Source organism: Brachycentrus maculatus, unplaced genomic scaffold (assembly GCF_059751285.1).
Source record: "Brachycentrus maculatus isolate JH-2025_06_01 unplaced genomic scaffold, ASM5975128v1 h1tg000779l, whole genome shotgun sequence".
Classification (NCBI taxonomy): Eukaryota; Metazoa; Arthropoda; class Insecta; order Trichoptera; family Brachycentridae; genus Brachycentrus; species Brachycentrus maculatus.
In genome coordinates, this window is record NW_028281507.1 from 89463 (window position 1) to 112500 (window position 23038).

The window sequence follows — 23038 nt, forward strand, 5'->3', positions numbered from 1 at the left end:
CAGTAATATATATATATATTTTTTAAATAATCATATAATTTTATACTTATTGTTTTTTTGTAAGTATTATAAATATTTTTGGATGCAGATGTAATCGGAAAATCCAATCAGGGTACAATTGTGAAAAAAAAACATTACTTCGTCCAATGAGAAGAAAACACACATTGATTCATCAAAAAATGTATCTGTATAGTAATAAACATTATTATCAATTTTAATTATATTTTTTTATATTAGGATATGAATCAATCAAAATTACCATTTTTTTTTTTAATAACAATTTATCAATGGCCACTCAGTGTGAGATTTGAGTTTCTTTTCACCAAAATATATGCTTTCTTGGACCCGATATCAATGTAATTACAGAAACTTCATTAGTTTAAATAACTAAAATATGATTTAAAATACATTCTGAAGGAACCGATATTAAAAAAAATTGTCGTACATGACTACGGGCCGCGGGTTGGTCAACCTTGGCCTAAAGACTAGATTCAATTAGGAAACGTTAAATAGTCAAAATCACTAAAAGTTGCGATTAATAGTTCAAAATAAGTTTATCCTTATTCGGAAAAGTATGTGTGTCCACACAAATATTTTTTTATTTCACTCGAGGAACGAAGAAGTGTATACATACATGTACAAACATGCCTTTCGGCAACTTAAACTTAATCTAAATTTTCACAGAAAATGTCTGTCAAACACCTAGGCACTATGCTACCCTTAATAGATATTTAAATTACTCTACCCGGTTTGGCGTGAAATACTTACCTTTTTATCGCACGCACGCAGAATTCTTGAAAACAATTTAGGCCTGACGCAGACGCGCAGTTTTTTAACGGTATAAAATAATTCACAACATTTTGAGTGGGTCTAAATACTTGTTTACAAAGCTGGATTTAATCCACGTAGAGTTGTTTTTACATTTTGATAGTTTTATGGTGTTTCCTAGTATGTGAAAATAATCCGGGGTTCATCCAGGGTCAATCCAGGGTTACAACTAAAAAAATCCTTAATTAAATATAGAAGGCTGTTGTGAACTCATAGTTTAGCCATCGTACGCCTCTAATAATTACCTACATTATTTCGTTGTATATTGTGAAATCTTAGTTGAAAATAATACCTTCTAAATTCAGTAAACAGTCCTCACACCAGAAGTTCTATATATTGATAAAAAAAAATGATACAAAAATTTGTAAAAATAACCAATTTTCTGGTGCGATTTATTCAGAAATAAAGAAAACTCCAAACCATTATTTTTTTTATCAAAACATGTTATGATGAATTAAAGTATTACTTTAGTTCAAAAATTCAATTTTCGAGATATTTTGATACATGCTTTTTAAATTTTACTGTTACAACAGATGAAAACAGATTACATTACATTTTTTTACGAAACATAAATCGTATTATTTTTTGACGTCTTATCAAAGATGAAGAAGAATATTCTGGGCAATAACGGGGCTGATGACCGTGATACGCTGATTTAAGTGATCACTTTACACACGTGTAACGTTCACCAATTCTACCCATTATTGACAACCACACTACTCAAATTCTTAAAAGTTTTATATATATTAACCAATTTTCAAATAATTTCTTGTATCACTAGAATTTTACTAGTGACATCTATCGGTGAGATGAAAATAAGCTTTTTATTGAGCAGAAATTATTTTATTAGTATTTGAGGTCCGAATCCTGGAAACATGAGAAACGCAAGAAAATGTCATTTTTATTTATATTATTTTAGCTTATAATTAGAGCAGTTTATTTATTTACTACATTTTGAGTATCTCCAAATACTTGTTGACAAATCTGGATTATCTATTCTTCTTCATCTTTGATGAGATGTCAAAAAATATGAGAAGTAACTCCTCTAATTGGAGATAATCCAGATTTGTGAACAAGTATTTGGGCACACTCAAAATGTTGTAAATATAAATCAATCGCAAGATGTGCGTGCGAGATGTCTCTTAACATATAATTCATCCATCGTATGTACAACTTATTAAATTCATGTAGCACCTTCTACCAGTTTTACATAAAGTAACAGAGTTTAGAGAACACTTTCAGGAATTCTCTGAAAATTGAAAGGCCTCGATTTAGGTAAAGCGCGGAAGATGAAAAGATCAATATAAGCACAATCTGCGAAAAGACAAAGTTTCTTTGAGAATTAAAACAATTCTCCATAACATGAAACTTGCTTTCGTATTATGAAATACAAGGTATGTTTTCTTTTATTATCAATTCAATGAAAATACACGATTCGCATAATCTTATTTGTAAAAAAAACATGGAACAGACTTTCAATGTATTTCAATTATTATTATTATGTACAAATACTAGATTTTACAAAGGATCTTTATTAAGATTTTTTATAAATGTCTCAACAGAGAGGGAAAAAATGGGAAGGAATAATTAAGGCCCTATAAACTATAAATCGAAGAAAAAAATTCTAAACCCAGGTAGCATTTGAAGAAATTGAATTTTCTGGCTAAAACACCGTTTATGTATTGATTATTTTTTTCAAAATACTCGTAGATGTATGGTTTTGAAACACAAAGAGTTATTAAAAGTAAGGAGGAAAAAAATTCAAAAATATTTTTTAATGTGTAACTAGTTTAGCTTCCGAAACTAGCAGTCATTAACAAACTCAAGTGGTATAAAAACAAGTGTTTCCTTAATCATTGTCACATGTCTTACTAAAGTGAATGCCGAAACAATAAATAAAATACGTTTTATTCTATGGTAGTAATTTTGAAACAACAGTTGTTTCGAATGTGAATTATCATGAATGACAAGAGGTTCGTTTCATCATTCTTTGATGGTGTCGCCTTAAGGGCTGTCTTGTATACATGTCGGGTGAAAGCAGCCCTACAAACTCAATTATTGTCATAAGCCAAAATGCTAATTTCACTGATTATTTCAATTGATACAATTTGGTATATGATGAAGTGTGAGAATATGGTATCAATGATAACAGACCGGGAGATGACACAGTACTAACAACGTTTAATTACAGTGTTTGTCTTAATTGAATGTGTGTAATTATTATTCATATACGACAATTATGAAGGCGGATCATAGAGACATGTTACCGCAAGCATTAAGGAAGCGAATTTATAATGGTATTATTCGTAAAACATCTAATTTGGCAATTCGCGAACATATTAAGAATCGCTCGAAAATTAATAAATATTATTTACTTAGCAAATTGCTTGAGATAATTAAAATTTCTCTTATTGGTCAAATTAAAATGAAACATAACATTTTTCTTACATTCAACAATTTTTAAATGTGAAAATGATTTTTCTCGTTATTTTGAATAGAATTATAGAGTTCTTCAAATTTATCGCAGACAAAAAATCCATTAAGCTTAACATTTTTTTTTGTTGTGAAAAATGTTATGCCTGAATTATAGATATGGATAAAAATTCATATTTATTTTTACTTACAAATAATTATATCTGGTTTCAATGCAATAAATATACTGAAAATATTGACAAATTAACATTTTATTTTCGGGGTAATCTTAATTATTCTCAACAAAAAAAAATCACCCTCTGGATTTTTAACTTAAGGACAAATATGTAAATATACATATACAAAAAATTTAAAAGGCAAAAATTAAGAAGTACATAATTTACACGAAGGCTTTTTTGCATGTTTTTTTCTTTAATAACATTTCTTGGTGGAACTGCATTTTATATGATAAACCATCAACTACATAGTTTTTTTTTTACTTTTATTTTATTGGACTAGTGACTGGGTTTTGCCGGTACCAACACCAGTCTTATAATGTCGGTAACGATATTGTTAAAAAAATTATCGACAAGGACTGACGAAAATTAATATATTAACTAAGAGACCTCCCTAAAGTAGAAACTAAAAGTAATGTTACCCTGTGTCACTGAAAAAACTTTTTAATTTCCCTACGTTCATAGTGTCGCTTACTTCCTTATCGTAGGCAACCGACGACTCGTCAGGTTTTACTGTATCAAAGTTGAATCAAACATTGTAATAAAACCGACAAATATCTCACTAAAAACACTTTATTTATCCCATAAGTAGACAAAGTATTTGTCTTCTTAATATTGTTGGGAAAAACAGTGCTTTGTTGATAAAAAGCGGTAAAAACCGTTTAAAACTAATGTCAAGCAAGGTAACTGAAAAAGAAAACATGAGTTTGCTCTTTTATTTCGAAATTTCCCGCCATAAGCGATATTGTTAACGAACTTTGATTCCCGCCAATGGGCATTTTCTCTAGCCGTCGACCAATGAAAACAGTGCAAAGTAGGTGACCTTGTGGCGGTCAGCGAATCACGTCTTAGCACAGTTCTCTTCTTGAATCGCTTCGCTTTCACAAACGCGCCATGATCGTTTTTGGAGCATTATCTGAATGGACGATTTATTTAATAACAGCGCTTGTAATAACGATTTTATAAGTATCTTCTCGTGAGGTTATCGTAATTACCATCGGTCCACGATCGGGCGATACCGCTGAACACAATATTACAGCTACTTTCTTTTTACAATGATTTCAAGAAATAACCATTTCACTTCCAGAATTTATTCAAACTTTCGGAATCATGTTTTTGCTGCAGTTATTGGTTATATAATTTTATAAGGCGAAATTGAAGAAATACATAATTCAAATGAAGTTTTTTCTTAAAAAGTTTTTTACTGACATTTATAGGTGGAACTGCATTTTATATGTCTATCACAACCATCATTATGGTTATCCATCCATTACATAGTTTTTTTTCACTTATATTTTATTTGACCAGTAACTGGTCTTCGTTGATACCGATAAATATACATATATATACGCCTCCGTAATGTAATGGTCAGCACGCTCGGCTACAGTACCGGAGGTCCTGGGTTCGATTCCAAGGAGAGGGGGGTCAAATAAATAAAAGTATGTTTTTCACTGTAATATTTATTCAATATTACCCTGAACTGGTACCAGAAACAGAGGGCTGATCACCTATCCTTCTTGTGTTAACGATCAAGATAATACTGCCTTTATAGTTTGCAATGCCCTATGCACTATAGGGTGCGGATGAGGTTTATTAGAAATACAAAAATCTACAAAATCTTGTTTGATTAGAAATATAAAAATCTACAAAATCTTGTTTGATTAGAAATATAAAAATCTACAAAATCTTGTTTGATTAGAAATATAAAAATCTACAAAGTCTTGATAAACTTTCACGTTCTTATTGTGAAAATCAGTTGCATACCATAAATTTAAAAAAATATTTTAAGGACGGTGAAAAAATTCCACCAATTACAGTTTTTTGCTATTACTGATTTTCACCTCATACGGGCTGGCAACATTGCTATTCAATCAAATACTCGTATATGTCGCTCACTTCTTTCAACAACGTCATATATCAAAAAACGTCAATTTTCAGTTGTGCATGTTTCCGGAATGCACTGAAAATGTACTATATCCCAGCAAAAGCGGCATATTTTAAACTTAATATTTACCCGCTATAGAGCAGAAAGTGTTGTTTTTGCATTTTGAAGAAAGGGTATTGCTTCATTTTTTTTTAAATACTCAATACATATTTTTCAAATGCAGAAAAAACATTCTGTTTTTACCTTAAAAGATCTGTTGCACAGTTAAAAGTTCAAAAAGTGGCTTGATATTTATTTTTAATACATTATATCATATCCTTAATCTTTAAAAACGATCTCCTGAAAACTCAAGTTTTTGATATTTTATGATATGACGTTGTTGAAAGGAGTGAGCGATGTGTCTATACCTACCTTAATATTTCCGAACGTCTACCAATTATGTTGTCTTTACGACAATTTGATGTTTATCGTAAACTTTGATTATTTTACTATCCGACAAACTGTCGCCAATCGCGTAAGTTACATACGGCCAGAATGGAACATACTACGCCCGTTTTATTGCCGACTTGCATTCCAGTCTTATGAATATGAAGTTATTAATTCAGCATTTGGTCGTTGAGCCTCGCGTTTCACTTTTTACATTATGCGTTGACACAAGCGACGCCATTACGAAAATGGCAAAATACAATTCCAGTCTGTGTGACGTCACAACGGAAATTTTGCACACCCACACTGCCGAATAGTGACGCGATAAGTTTGTGAATGTTGTTAAATGTTTTAATAGTTGTTACAGGTTTCATATCGTATTCATCCTAAGAATAAGTGCGAATCGTTTCAAAATTGCTTTGTTTAATATATTTTACTCAGATAATATTTAAGAAGCTATTTTGATCAGATAAATGGTTAAATAATAAATAAATAAAACCTTTATCCGCACCCCAATGGTGCATAGGGCACTGCGTCATATAAACGCAGTGTTATTTTGATCGTTTACACATGAAGGAAAGGTGATCAGCCCTCCGCTTCAGGTACCAGTCCAGGGTAATATTGAATAAATATTACAGTGAAAAAATCACTCATATTTATTTTACCCGGATCCTCCAGAACGGTAGCCGAGCATGCTGACCATTACACTACGGAGGCGGACAAATGGTTAGGTGAGGTTATTCTCCTTATCATTAATCATTTAATTTATTTAATATCTTCTTCTAACCCTTAACAGCACAAGGCAGGGTGATCGCTCCTGCGCTTCAGGGACCATTCCAGAACAAAATCACTATTTTTTTTTCACCCCCCTTCGGGAACGAAACACGGGACCTCCAGCATGGTAGCGAAACACGCTAACCATAACACCACGGAGGGGGATAGGTTAGGTTAGGTTAGTTAGTTGTTACAAGTTTCACACTGTATTTCTCGTTATAATAAGTGCTAATCACCATCAAAATAACTTCATAAATATTATGCATAGTCCGCCTCCGTAGTGTAATGGTCAGCATGCTCGGCTACCGTTCTGGAGGTCCTGGGCTCGATTCCCAGGGGGTTTAATAAATATAAGTGATTTTTTCACTCTAATATTTATTCAATATTACACTGGACTCGTATCTGAAGTGGAGGGCTGATCACCTTTCCTTCATGTGTAATCGATCGAGTTAACACTGCGTTTATATGAAGCAGTGCCCTATGCACCATTGGGGTGCTGTAAGGGATTTATTATAGTTGAATGGTTATGATTTTAGCATATAAAAAATCGTAGATGTGAATAAAACTTAAGTTTTTATAAACAAGTTTATATTTTTTTCAATTATTCGTGATAATTTTTTCTTCAAATTCAAGTCATTTAAATTCTTATTTTTAATCTTCTTACGTAGAAAACAAAACCTTTAACCACTCTCATTAATTCCTCTCCTTTCCTTTTCCTTCCTGCAAATTCTTTTTTTTATACCCTTACCCTTTTACTCCCTTCCTCACACACACACACTCCCACTCATTTTTTTATCTCTTAATGTTTTCATAGTTATTATAACATAAATGTGGAATTGTTTAATTGGCTTTATTTTTATTAAAGTAACTGTTTTTGTTAATGTAATGTAATGTTTATTATTGTTAATGTAACTATTGTTTATTATATACTTTTTTAAATGTAAAGCTTTACGATTCCCGAACAAATAAAATAAATTTAAGTATGCGCGTAAGTAAACAATTTAGTAAAATATAAAAATAATAAATAAAAACCCTTATCCGCACCAAATGGTGCATAGAGCTTGCTTCATATAAACGCAGTGTTATCTTGATCGTTTACACATGAAGGAAAGGTGATCAGCCCTTCGCTTCAGGTACCAGTCCAGGGTAATATTAAATATACACTTATACAAGAAATTGTAAAAGTTTTTTTTTCCTTTCGCATAAATCGATAATGCCCCTCTTCTTGAACTCTATCAAAAACTTTCTATTCCTTGATCCGACGAACATTAAAAATTAGACCCAAAGCGCCGATCTTATTAATAACCAAGAACGTTTGAACACAAATCTTTTAAAATATCTAGAAATTTTATATACAGGATGGCACACAATTAATCACACTATCGAAAGATGTTATAATTTTTGCAAATGTGGTCGTACGTCAATCATATTTGACATTTATGAACTAGACAGCCGCAGTATACAAACAAGTTTAAGGTGGCGCAAAAATAATCATTCAATTTTGTTATTAAAACAAAATTGGATCACTCTGTACAAGTACCTACAGAGGTAATGAAAGACATTTTTGTTTGACTGTATAGCTCCAGAACGATACGTGCGCCCCTGTATATATATCATATCCTTGTGATCCTTGCAAAATAGCGCCGAAGGCTAATCAAATCCAATTTATAAGTATCCAATCTGCAACTCACCCAAGTTATTTTTTGGTTCAACGAACGCGTGTCGCTTACTTCTCACTTCAAAATAGAAAAATACTTTCGTATATTTTTCCTATGTTTTTCCGATGGGTGTTTTTTCTTCTCAGTATATCCGGATTCAGAAATTTTGTTTTTAATAGTTGCCTCCAATATATTAAAAAATATATTTTTCTAACTGTGGCAACAAGCTTTTCTCTCTCGGATATTTAGGTAATCCATCAAATCTGCCGCCACCAGCCTCCATCTCTAAGACGCCATACTAGCTCCCTCCACGTGTTGTGAAAATAAAAATATTTTTTTACTACTAAGGTTTCCAAACTGATTACGCCATTACCACTAGTAGATATAAATCAGATCATCAAAATTATTCACAAATCTGGATTATATCCAATTACAGGAGTAATTTTTCATATTATTTTTTGACACCTCAACATCAAGAAGAATGAACAAGAATATAGAAGCCTAGGCATCTACGGGGCTAAAATTTATTCCATCTCACTAATAGATGTCTCTCGTCAAATTCTAGTCATTCATGTACTTATGGTACACGAGTGTAAAGAGATCCCTTAAACCAGCCTGTGATGGTCGTAAGCCTCGTAAATGCCCAGACTTCCATATCCTTCTTCATATTTGTTGAGATGTCAAAAAATAATATAAATCTGATCAATCCTACTTTCAGAACATGGGTCATGTTAAAAAAGTGTATTCACAAAATGTCGCATAAAAACAAAGAAGCTTATTATTACATTATTTTTACATCTCAACATAGGTGAAGGTAATTATGGAAGTCTGAGTATTTACAGGGATTATGACCTAACATGTGCTAGTTTAGTGATCATCTTACATACGTTCACCATACTACTCATGATTGACAATTACAATTCTCAAATTTATCAAAACTCCTAAATATATGATCAATCTCATGACACAGTATATATCAGTTCACGACAGCCATCTATATTGAATTAAGAAAACTTTTATTTAGTAGAGATCTTTATATTTGTACGAACGATCAAAATTCAGATTATTTTCGCACACTGGGAAACTCCTAAAAATATGATTTTCAATTTATGGACCATATAATTTGACCGGTTATTTTTTACCAGCTACGCTAATATTTTTATCATCCATTTTTATGACATACCCTCTTGTGTTTTACTTAATTTAATAATTTGATTTCAACGAAAAAAATACATCCATTCAAGGCTATATTTTGTTTTCTTTCTTTAAATTCCTTTTATGCCGAATTGAATATAAACACACAATAAAAAAGGCAGAAGAGTAGTTTTTCCCATACTTATTTTTAAATCTTTTGACAAATTAATAATGACGCAATAAATGGCTGCTTATATGGGTTGTGTCATTCTGAAATGATGATACCGTTATTAAACTATCATTTAGTACATGATTCGGTCAAAAGAACCGTCATGACCGTAATTACCCAATGATATACCTATTAAATAAATGCGAATAGGTACAACTCACATTCAACCATGATAATTTGCATCATATTTTGGTTTTTTTATGTTGTGACTGCTGTGTTTGCCTTGTTGCCATTTTTAATATTTTATACCAAACTAGCTGTACTTGGCCAAGTATTACCATGGCAAAGTCAAGTAAAATTAATAAAAATATTGGAAGCACACGTTTCTAATAGGAACAATTTAATTATAAAAAAAATCTTTGAAAGTGACAGCAGATGTTAATAAGTACGTTTTTTGCCATATTTATTGTTCACACCTTTTTTTATTTTGCGGTTACGTTAAAGAGATGACGCTGCCATAGCTGTTTATATTTTTAACAAACTATCATTAACGTATTTATTCTTTCCCAATTTTTATTTTTACTTTTTTAATTTATTTTATTACATTTTTATGCAGTTTTAAAACAATTTCTTTACATGTCTATTGAATTCAATCTTTTAATTTTAGTTGCGTTGAGCCTCTCTTAAAAAGAGATTGAGCTCTTGTGCTTGGAAAGGGCTTTTTAAAAAAAAGATTTAATTATAATATAAATATATTATATATAAACAACTCGATATAATATAATACTTAATATTCCGTAAAAAACTAATTTACTTCATTGCGTACCTTATAATAGGTAGGTACTTTATTAAAGGTAGGTACTTTTACAACACTGCTTCTATTTTTTTTAATTTCTTCTTTGACTTTTATATGACAGTACAAATTAAAATTGCGCATACCTTACATTGAAAAATATCTATTTAAAATGTCGCTTTAAGAATACGTAATGGAAGAGATTTTAAATTTTCAAGTATATACCTACACATTTATCTTCTTTGAGTTTTAAAAGTGAAGTTTGCAAATTTTCACTGCTATAGGATGAGTGGTATAGGATCACATAAAAGACAAACGTAAAAACGAACATTGATTTTTGGTGTATAGGGCACTGCTTCATATAAACGCAGTGTTATCTCGATCGATAACACATGAAGGAAAGGTGATCAGCCCTCAACTTCAGGTACTAGCCCAGTGTAATATTGAATAAACATTAGAGTGAAAAAATCACTTTTATTTATTAAACCCCCCTGGGAATCGAACCTGGGACCTCCAGAACGGTAGGCGAGCATGCTGACCATTACACTACGGAGGCGGATGATATAGATATAGATTTATAGATATAGATAACGTAATAGATACAGACTATCTGACAAAGTATTAGTCCTCATCAATATTGTGCTGATTCGTTCTAAAAGTTAGTAATACTCGAAGTAAATTTTACATTGTCTGCAATGGCTCTAAATGATGAATTAGAGCTACCTATACTTTACCCACTCTTAAAATTTAAAACTAGGAAATGCTTGTTACTTTTGCCTTCGATATTGCTTTGAATTTTAATACTCATTATTTCATGTTCCCCTCATAAAAAAGGCAACATAGGTACTGTAGTATTTGGACAAACTCAAAATGTTGTAAATAAATTAACTGGTCAAATTATAAGATAAATAAATGAAAATGAAAATTATATTTTCTAGCGTTTCTCATATATCGCTTACTCCTTTCAAGAATGTCATAAATCAAAAATCGTCAATTTTCAGTTTTGCATGTTTTTGGAATACCTAGAAAATGTACCAAATCCCAGCAAAAGAGGCATATTTAAACTTAATATTTACCCGCTACAGGGCAGAAAGTGTTGTTTTTACATTTTGAAGAAAAGGAAATGGGGTTTTTTTTATATACTAAATATTTTTCAAATGGAGAAAAAACTCTCAGGTTTTACCTAAAAAGATCAGTTGCGCAGTAAAAAGTTCAATAATTGGTTGATGTTGATTTTTAATACATTGTACTATATTTTTAAACTTTAAAAACGTTCTCCTGAATAATCAAGTTTTTTTTTTATTTATGACGTTCTTGAAAGGAGTGCGCGATATGTGATTATAATTTAGGATATGAGTTTCTGTCTACTATCAAAGAGTTTCTGATCAATAAAAATGTTCTTTTTATCTCACCAACAGATGTCGCTAGTGAAGTTCTAGTGATTCAAGAACAATGTTTCGGAATTGTATCGTATATAGAACTTTGAACCAAGAATTTGAGTAGTGTGGTTGTCAATCATGGGAAGAATTGGTGAATGTTACACGTATAAAGTGATCACTAAAGTGATCCCGTAAATGCAAAGACTTCCATATTTCTTTGTTTCTTCATCTTTGTTGAAATCTCAATAAACAATATGAAACATACTTCTTCTGGGTTTTCGGCCTCTTGGTTTTCTCCACTCTAAATTCTGCAACTCTGCATATTGATATGGCCATTTAACCAAAAATGTGCCTCAAGGTGATTAAATTTATCCGATTAGACGCATAAGCGGTTTGTTTTGACATTAGAAAAATCAAAGTAGTATTTATTCGCGCAAACAAGATGTGAAGCCCATTTCAATTTTGTAACATCTGCTTTTAGAAGCCCCCAGGGGTATGAAAAAAAAGAAACATCGCACAAAAAAGGAGATCGATGAATACAGATAGTCTTGTAGGTATGTGTACAAAAGATGTGAATGACATGGTAATTGGAGAAGACTGGAGCTGAGAATGAATTTATTCGCAAAAAGCGTTGCATTTTTAATATGGTCGAATGACAGCGAAGATAATCATATTCAAATTCAGAGAAAAATACAATTCACATACATTACATTAATTCGATGACGTAAATACAGTAGAACCTCTCATAACGAGTGATTCGTATAACGAACAAAAAAATCTGAAAAAATTGCCGCCTTGACGAGCGAAATTTCGTATAACGCGTTACAGAGAACGGGCAAGTCTCTTTTTCACGACATTTACTTATGAGCCAGGACTTCTGCGCCGGGACTCTTATTTCCGTTTTTTTTCCAAATCTAAATTGTATTCCAAATTGTTATACTCCTTAGCAATAAATAGGTAATTTTATTTGAATAAACGTTTTTTTTTTTTTTAATTAAGTATTTTATCGACATGGTCCGCTATATGGAATTTAACATTAATATCTACTGGAAAAAATATTTTGCCTACGAGTAAGATGCTGGAACGAATTATGCTCATTATAAGTTGCTCCACTGTACCATTTTCATGTTTTGATAAAAAAAATATATATATTTCGATGGTATTTTCAAATTTGTGTAATTTTCGCATTTTTATTGCATATTCATCACAAAATATTTAAATGTGTGAGCCGTTCATGGGTAATAAAGTTAATTTTTTCATGAGCGTTAACAAATTGAATGTTGTATACAGTTCATTCTTTGAGCCATCTCATCAAGTGTAATTATCGTATCTAACCGTAACTATTATTCACGAAGCTTACGAATGAACGCAAAAAATGTTTCCCTCGTTCAGTCGGCTATTGTTTCTCCGTCGATCAAACGTAATCCGCCTTTAGATGACGTCACAGATGCTGTTGCTGTTGTTGATCAGCTCGATACTTACTTGTGATTCATTTGCCCTTTTTATCCTTTTTTATTTTTTTTTATAAATAAAATTTACAAACTTCAGTAAGATGAATTATTTTTGTTATTTTACTAAGTTTTCAAACACATTTTTTACTAGATAATATTATAACATCATTAAAATACACACACTCATATATGTTTGTAAACCCATATGATTCGTAAATATTTTGTAATGTATAAATGTGTATATATTATATATATATATATATATATATATATATATATATATATATATATATATATATATATATATATATATATATATATATATATATATATATATATATATATATATATATATATATATATATATATATATATATATATATATATATATATATATATATATATATATATATATATATATTTATATAAATATATATATATATTAATATATATATATATATATATATATATATATATATATATATATATATATATATATATATATATATATATATATATATATATATATATATATATATATATATATATATATATATATATATATATATATATATATATATATATATATATATATATATATATATATATATATATATAATATATATATATATATATATATATATATATATATATATATATATATATATATATATATATATATATATATATATATATATATATATATATATATGTATATATGTATATATGTATATATATATATATATATATATATATATAATATATATATATATATATATATATATATATATATATATATATATATATATATATATATATATATATATATATATATATATATATATATATATATATATATATATATATATATATATATATATATATATATATATATATATATATATATATATTTATATATATATATATATATGAATGTATGAATAAAATTATGTTTTTTTTTCAATCCAGACTTAAAATCTTCTATCAGCAATGAAACGTTTAAATCATTTGTGTAATATCTTTTTTCTAAACTAACCTTGGTACATTTACCCATGTAAACTATATTGTATAAATAAGATACTTATTTTAACCTTCTTCAAACCATATCAGCAGGTAATGATTAAGATAGTTCATGATATTGGAGCACTATTATCTTAATTATTAATTTTATTCAGGCACGGTGATTAGTACTGCACCTCAAGTGTCAGTCCAGGACACTTTAAAACAAATATAAGAGTGAAATATCGCCGGTGTTTAATGTGATTCCCCAGGAAATCGAACCAGAGACCTCCGGTAAGGTAGAGAAAATCTCCAACCACTTTACTATGTTACAGAGGTAGACACATACTCGTGTGTTATTAAAATGAATTCACAAAGGAATAATTACAGCAAAAAATTATAAACCTAGTTCTCATGTGTTAATAATTATGATTTATCGAGAAACAAAAAATAAATAATTGGGATATATTTATAAAAATTTTCTTCTCGTGTCTAGTACCGACCCATCATATTACTTCGTAAAATTGAAAACATTCGACATCATTTGTAATTAATCAAAAAAACACCAAGCGACATATGCTTTCATGTTTTGATGAAGATTGATACGCATTTAATAATATTATTGAAGGAAAGAAGGCATATGGTCCCCTTTTTAGTTGTTGTTGTTGTTAAAATCGACTTGTTTTCTCTCCCCGTAATTCGTAATGATCGATTTAATGTCAACTGAATAAAAAACAACTTTTCTTTATTTATTTTCAAAAACATATTAAATACATAAGTCATATCACTCACTCCTTTCAAGAACGTCATAAATAAAAAAAAACTTGATTTTTCAGGAGAAAGTTTTTAAAGTTTAAAATACAATACAATATATTAAAAATAAATATCAAGTCACTTCTTGAACTTTTATGTGTGCAACAGATCTTTTTAGGTAAACCCTGAAGGTTTTTTCTCCATTTGAAAAATATTAAGTACATTTACAAAAATAACCATAAGTAATCCCGATAAGTAAATCCTACTTCTCATTTTGGGACATGGGAATTAGGTTAACAAGACCGGAACACAAATAATAAAGTTACAAAAAAGATTTATAAAAAATAACGAAAACTAATACATGGCGTAATATAAAAACAATAAACAGGTATAATAAATTGGCATAAGTAGCATATGTAAAAGAAATACACGAGAAAAACATCAGATAAGAAATAAAATTACATATATTTTTTCTTATTTTAATAAAATTACAACTACGTTACATAGTTTTTTCCACAAACGAGTATATTTTGATTGATCAGTGACTGGGTTTCGTCGTTACCGATACTTCAGTCTAGTGATACTTCATCAGACTAGTCTGATGTCGGTAACGATGTTATCTGGTTACTGGTCAAATAAAACATATGTGTAAAAAATATATCAGTAGTTTAAAACCTTATTTTTTATAATTTAGAAGTAAAGCGTGTAGTTGGTAAAAAAAAGGATGAAGGTACACTAAATGCAGTAAAAAAGCAATTTCTCAGGCAAATCTGCGATAAAACAATGCATGTTTCTCGTAAATTTTCGAATGGTGATATAAGGAAACAATGTTAGTCTAAGATAAGCACTATTGATAAGAAAAAAGTGTGTTGAAATGATTTGGGCATGCAAAACAAATAAGAGAAAAAGGAAGAGAGTTAAACTAAACCAAATATGGTTGGAAATTGAATCAGAAGAAAAGCGAGGAAAACTTGGAAGATTTATATGATCAGGTATTTCAAATACTCGGGCGTGGTCTGGTCAGAAGTTGAAATAATCATCGGGTATGTATCAGAAGACGCATGAATGTGGAAAAGGCAAAGATTGTTTGCAAATATAAATAAATATGGCGTTATATTCTCTCTGTCTACCCTTTTGGGTAAAAGGGGGTGATAGTTAGTTAGTTAGTAATAATTTGATTTATTTCTTAACGCCAAGCTTTAACTCAATAATATAGTAAGTTCGTGTTATTCAATGAAAATTGATTACTGATCCTCTGAGCTTTATCGGGAATTTGGATGCTATCCAGCGCCTGGGATTGCAACCGAAAGCATGTAATTGAACTGAGCAGTGAATGGTTACAGTTTACACAGTAAATATATAGTTTCAAGAGAACATTCCTTGACCTAAAGGTGTTGAGCACTTCCAGGAATGTATTGCAGATTAAATTAACACTGACGTAACGTTAACTCAATTTAATAAATCTTTCGGGATAATATTTTCGGTATAAAATAAATGCTTTCCGTTATTAGGTTATCGTTATAAATTATCTTTCAAGTAGAAATTGATATCTACAACATTTTGAGTGTGTCCTAATGCTGGTTCACAAATCTGGATTATCTCCAATTATAGGAGTTATTTTTCATATTATTTTTTGACATCTCATCAAAGATGAAGAAGAATATGGAAGTCTGGGCATTTAAAGGGCTAAAATTTATTTCATCTCACCAATACATGTCTCTCGTGAATTTCTAGTGATTCAAGAACAACGTTTCGAAATTGATTCATATAAATGTAAATAGAACTTACCATGAATTTGAGTAGTGTGGTTGTCAATAGTGAGTAGAATTGGTGAATGTTACACGTGTGTAAAGTTATCATCAGTGATTATGATAACTTTACACAGCCTATGACGGTCGTCAAGCCCGTAAATGGACAGACTTGTATATTCTTCTTCATCTTTGATGAGATGTCAAAAAATTGTATATTTGTCTCATCGAGGTTTAACGCGCGTTACAAATACGTCTGAGGTCAAGGTTATCCCTCTTACACAACGCTTCACAAAAACGATTATATCTTTCATTATTTGGCAATTTCAGTGGTCTCTTATTGGTTTTATACAGTGTATTTGAACAGCCGAGTACTGGAATTGATGTCAAATTGCCATAGATTCAAACATAATTGTTTTATTTTGCGATGAAGCGAGTAAGATTAGACATGCCTCCGTTTGCTATTTGAAGAACTGAGTATTGGCGGATGTCATTAGCCACCTTCAGGATGTATTGTAATATGTATCTACATCAGAGGATCATACATACACAAAATTACTTGTATCGACAAGGCCACATTTTTTATTTAATAATTTAATGAGCCTTTGGCAGCATTCATTACATTAAAATATGTATTTAGCAACTGCTGCCAACGTTGATTGTTTCCATATAATTTTCATCAAATAACATAAATTTACGTCGATGTATTGGGACGATTCAACATATTTCATCAATTGAAAACATAGTTTAGAGAGATTATTAAAATTCTTTTTTCTATTTTACAATAGCGATTGATTAATTTTCGATTATCACAAGAAAAATTGTTGAGAAAGCAAAAAAAAAATATACTTTGGTTTGGCAAATTATTTGATCTGTTTTTAAACTTTAGATAAAATAAGTAAAGAAAAGTTTATAAAAACAGGAAATAAGTCGAATCCTTTACATTCTGTATCCTTTCTTTTAGTTATTTCTCGTCATTCGTATCGATAGCAAAGTTTTCAACTTATAAAAAGAAAATTATAATGCTCTTTTTTGTTGTATGTTCATTATGCTTTCTTACATTTGAGAGATGTCAGATTTATGGGTGTTTTTTTTTTGTGAAAATGATTTCATTTACCTTTTTCGATTTCTGACCATTATTGAATTGATATCATCGTTACTCTCTGAAAATATGATTCCCAAATAATACGTGTTGGGGAAGGCAACAAAAGAGATAATGATATGCGCATGTGAGGAGAAAGGAACCATCCAGACTCCCCCACATTGCACATATGGATTGACAGCTGGGAATCGACATCGCAGAAGGCAATCCCTCCTTTAGAAAATACCACAAGGCTTACACCAAGCAGAAAATGAAGAAGAAAATGACTATATATATATATATATATATATATATATATATATATATATATATATATATATATATATATATATATATATATATATATATATATTATATATATATAAATATATTTATATATATATATATATATTTATATATATATATGTATATATATATATATATATATATATATATGTATATATATATATATATATATCCCTCCTTTAATCAATCCCTCCTTTAGAAAATACCACAAGGCTTACACCAAGCAGAAAATAAAGAAGAAAATGACTGTATATATATATATATATATATATATATATATATATATATATATATATATATATATATATATATATATATATATATATATATATATATATATGTATATATATATATATATATATATATATATATATATATATATATATATATATATATATATATATATGTATATATATATATATATATATATATATATATATATATATATATATATATATATATATATACATATATATATATATATATATATATATATATATATATATATATATATATATATATATATATATATATATGTATATATATATATATATATATATATATATATATATATATATATATATATATATATATATATATATATATATATATATATATATATATATATATTTATATTTATATATATATATATATATATATATATATATATATATATATATATATATATATATATATATATATATATATATATGTATATATATGTGTGTGTGTGTATGTATATAGTACAAATCATCATTAAGATTGATTATTTTGAAATACAAACATAAGCAAAACTTTTACAGCACCTGTGCCTTGTTTGCACACGTGCTCGAAATCGTGACGTCACTGGAATTATTAGTTTGCAAAGCAAAGAAAACTGTTTTGATTCTTAAGTATATATGTTCGTATATGCGTGCATACTGTGATGTTAGTATGAACAGGACATTGACTCAGTTTGCCGATGTAGACGGAAGATATACTAGTATACCATATGTATGTATAATATTAACAAATGCATACTGTGTTTTCGTTTTTATTTTATTTATAAAATTTTACATTTACTATAATCTAAGTGTTCACAAAATCTTGATTTTTTCCACTTAGGAGCAAGGGTGGCCAACCCGCGGCCCGCGGTCTATTTTGAATATTTTTTTTTTTTTTTAATTTCACATCCATCAGAATGTATTTTAAATCATATGTCAGTTATTCAAGCGAATCATGTTTCTGTTATTACGTGAAATGCATATATTCTGTTGAAAAGAAACTCAAATATCGCACTGAGTGGCCATTGATAAATTAGTTTTATATGAAATAAAATTGGTAATATTTTTTTATTATGTGTCCTAATTAATTCTTTTGACTGTTAAAATTGATAAAAATGTTTATTACTATACAAATACAATATTTGTTGGTCAATGCGTGTTTTCTTCTCATATCTTGTCGTCGTAATGTTTGCTTTTCAAAATTACCCTGATTGTACTTTATGAATACTTCTGCATTCAAATTATTTATAATATTTTTTTTTAAATCAATAAATATGAAATCGTTGTATTTTTTTTTAATTATCACTGTCTGTATGCGGCCCTTAAGAAAAATTTAGGTCACGAGGCGGTCCGGGGTGCAATTTGGGTTGGCCAGGCCTGGTTTAGAGACAAAATAAAGAACCAGCTAATTAAAGAGAAAATTTTACCAAAAATGTATCAGAACCGCACTCCTGTATGTATACGAATGCTGGACGATGTATAACACCCACTCTAGGCAACTAGAAACTGGTGAAATGCGAATGCTTAGATGGTCAGCTGGAGTGTCCCTTAGAGACAAAATAAAGAGTTCACGCAATCGTGGAAGCCTGGGTGTAACAGATATTAATAGTAAGGTAGAGGAAAAAAAAAAAGATGGTATGGGTACATAGAACGCAAAGAAACAGAACATGTTGTGAAACATAGAATAAAATAACAACTGTGTAGTTTTTTCAACATGAATTTTATTTGACCAGTAACCGGGTTTCATCGTCGCCGACATCATCACACTGGTCAGGCCAGTCTCAAGATGTCGGTTACCGGTCATGATGAAACCCAGTTGCTGGTCAAATGAAATTCATGTGGAAAAAACTATATGGTTTTTATTTTATAGAATAAAAACCATATAGTTTTTTCAAAATTTATTGTCATGGATCTTCCTCGAAAGATATCTAGAGGAACACCAATAAATAAACCACAGCTCTAACATACACGCATCCTGAACACCATGAATTCACTGAGAAAAGTGATACTTTTAAATTTAATACAGGGAGGGAGGATAAGATTAATATATTATTTTTTGACATCTCATCAAAGATGAAGAAGAATGTGGAAGTTTGGGCATTTAAGGGGCTGACGACCGTCATAGGCTGGTTTAAGTGATCACTTTACACACGTGTAACATTCACCAATTCTACCCATTATTGACAACCACACTACTCAAATTCTTAGAACTTCCAAAAATTTGAAATTATTCCATATTGTTCTTCATCTTTGATAAGATGTTAATAAATAATATAGAAATAACTCCCGTTAGATAATCCTGGAGATAATCCAGATTTTGTGAACAAGTATTTGGACACACTCAAGATGTTGTAAAAGCTTAATATATTTTGTAAATGGAATTTTCGTTACAAGGTTAAACATTAACAACTTTCATAAATTCGAGCTTGAAAAGGTTAAAAGTCTATTAAATAATACACCGAATTTTGTAAGGACATACATGCAGACGCACAATTTTTTTTTAAAGTTTTTTTTAAATAATTACGCGAGACTACTAAATAAATATTAATGATAATATGAAAAACTCGTTTTGTGGCGTCATTTACACGTCATAACTCCGTTTAATTGTATGTTAAAATCTTGTATCAATATTTATCGTTGAAAAATATCCCACTGTATGTGTTCAGATGGCAATCATAAATAAGGCTATATCAGCATGTGAAGAAAATCATTTCTATAAGCTACTTAATTTAAAATGTGCAATTATATTTTTAATAATTTCAAAGATCACAAATTAAAATTTACTGCATTATAAAAAACAATTAATGATCGGTGATTGAAAATAATGATTTTACATAATAATTATTAATTGTTTTTATTATGTATTTAAATGGTTTTATTTTATTAATTAACGCATAAAAAATATTATACGTGATAGAAATCTGAGTATTCTAGGGCTCACGACTTGGCCCGGCTGGCTTAAGTGGTCATATTATACAATTGCGTGACGTACACCATTCTGCCGATTATTGCACATAATTAAAAAAAATGCAATAAAGATATTTGATAATATCTAAATAAAGAAAATAAAGTTACCACTAAAGCCAGCCAGTTCCATGTCATAAGCCCTGAGTAACTCAGGCTTATGTCTTCTCTTCTTAAAAAAAAAAAGGTGGATCGTCTCTGTTAAGACACCTATTATTAATATCTTAATAATTATTGCGTTTACATCATCTATCGAACAACATTATTATAATTCTGAACTCTTTGTAGGTCATGAACAATACACCCAACACAAGTCATTGTTTTATTATTTAAGCCTGTATTTGTGTACATTACAGTTATCTTTTTAAATAAATATTAAATGAGAAATAAAAATAATTAAAAGTATGAATAATTAGATCCGCGGGTAAAGTAAGAATTAAATTCAGTATCAGGAATGATTTAAGTAATCGAAATAGCTAGAAATAGTTATAATGATTAAAGAAAACGCTTGTTTTTTACCACTTGAGTTTTATTATAGACTACATGTTTCAGAAGTTAAACTTCCATCATTCAGGTCTGTATAATAACTATTATTATACAGACCTGAATGATGGAAGTTTAACATTTGAAACATGTAGTCTATAATAAAACTCAAGTGGTAAAAAACAAGTGTTTTCTTTAATCATTGTAACATGTCTTACCACAAAGTTAATGCCGAAACAATAAATATAATAGAAATAGTTATCATAAAATGACAAAGATAGAACGCCACACTCGTCTCTCTTGACACTCCTTTCAACAACGTCATAAATCAAGAAACTTGATTTTTCTATAGATCGTTATCAAAGTTTAAGAATATAATCAAATGTATTAAAAATAAATATCAAGCCACTTATTAAACTTTTTACTGTGCAACAGATCTTTTTCGGTAAAACCTGAAGGTTTTTTCTTAATTTCAAAAATATTAAGTTTATTAAAAAAAATTAAACAATACCTTTTCTTCAAAATGCAAAAACAACACTTTCTTCTCTGTAGCGGGTATATATTAAGTTACAAATATGCCACTTTTGCTGGGATATAGTACATTTTCAGGGCATTCCAAAAACACGCATAACCGAAAATTGACGATTTTTGATATATGACGTTGTTGAAAGGGGTGAGCGATATATCAACACATGCCAGATTTTAAGTTCTGATTGATTTTTTTGTCAAGTCTATTCTATTCATTCTCGTTCTGTTTTCCCATTCACTTTTCCAAATTTACTACCTCAGTCATTCCCTTGTCATCCATTTACTCTACATCTACAAACCATCTCAAAAACTATTCTTCATCTTTTTAATCAACTGATGCGTCATATATTCCGTTCCAATATCTTCATTTTCAATTCTGTCTTGCATCTTTTTTTCTTCTACATTCGTTTCGAGGTATCGCATTAAAAGGTTTACTCTGTTTAATCATTATTTTTTCAATTTCATGTTTCATTTAGATGCATTAATGTTGGCTCCAGTAGTGCATTTAAATATACTTAGATTAATTGTTACAACCACGTTACTTTGAAACCCGAGTTAGACATACATACTCGTATAAATGTTTATAAAATATATATATATATATATATATATATATATATATATATATATATATATATATATATATATATATATATATATATATATATATATATATATATATATATATATATATATATATATATATATATATATATATATATATATATATATATATATATGTATATATATATTTATATATATATATAT

General features: G+C 29.0%; 1 protein-coding gene across 2 annotated transcripts in view; it reads right to left on the reverse strand.

The window, feature by feature from the left end:
- LOC148300236 (tyrosine kinase receptor Cad96Ca-like) overlaps nt 1-23038 on the reverse strand; it is a 108153-nt gene that overhangs the window by 83435 nt on the left and 1680 nt on the right. The gene's annotated exons all lie outside the window — the stretch shown is intronic.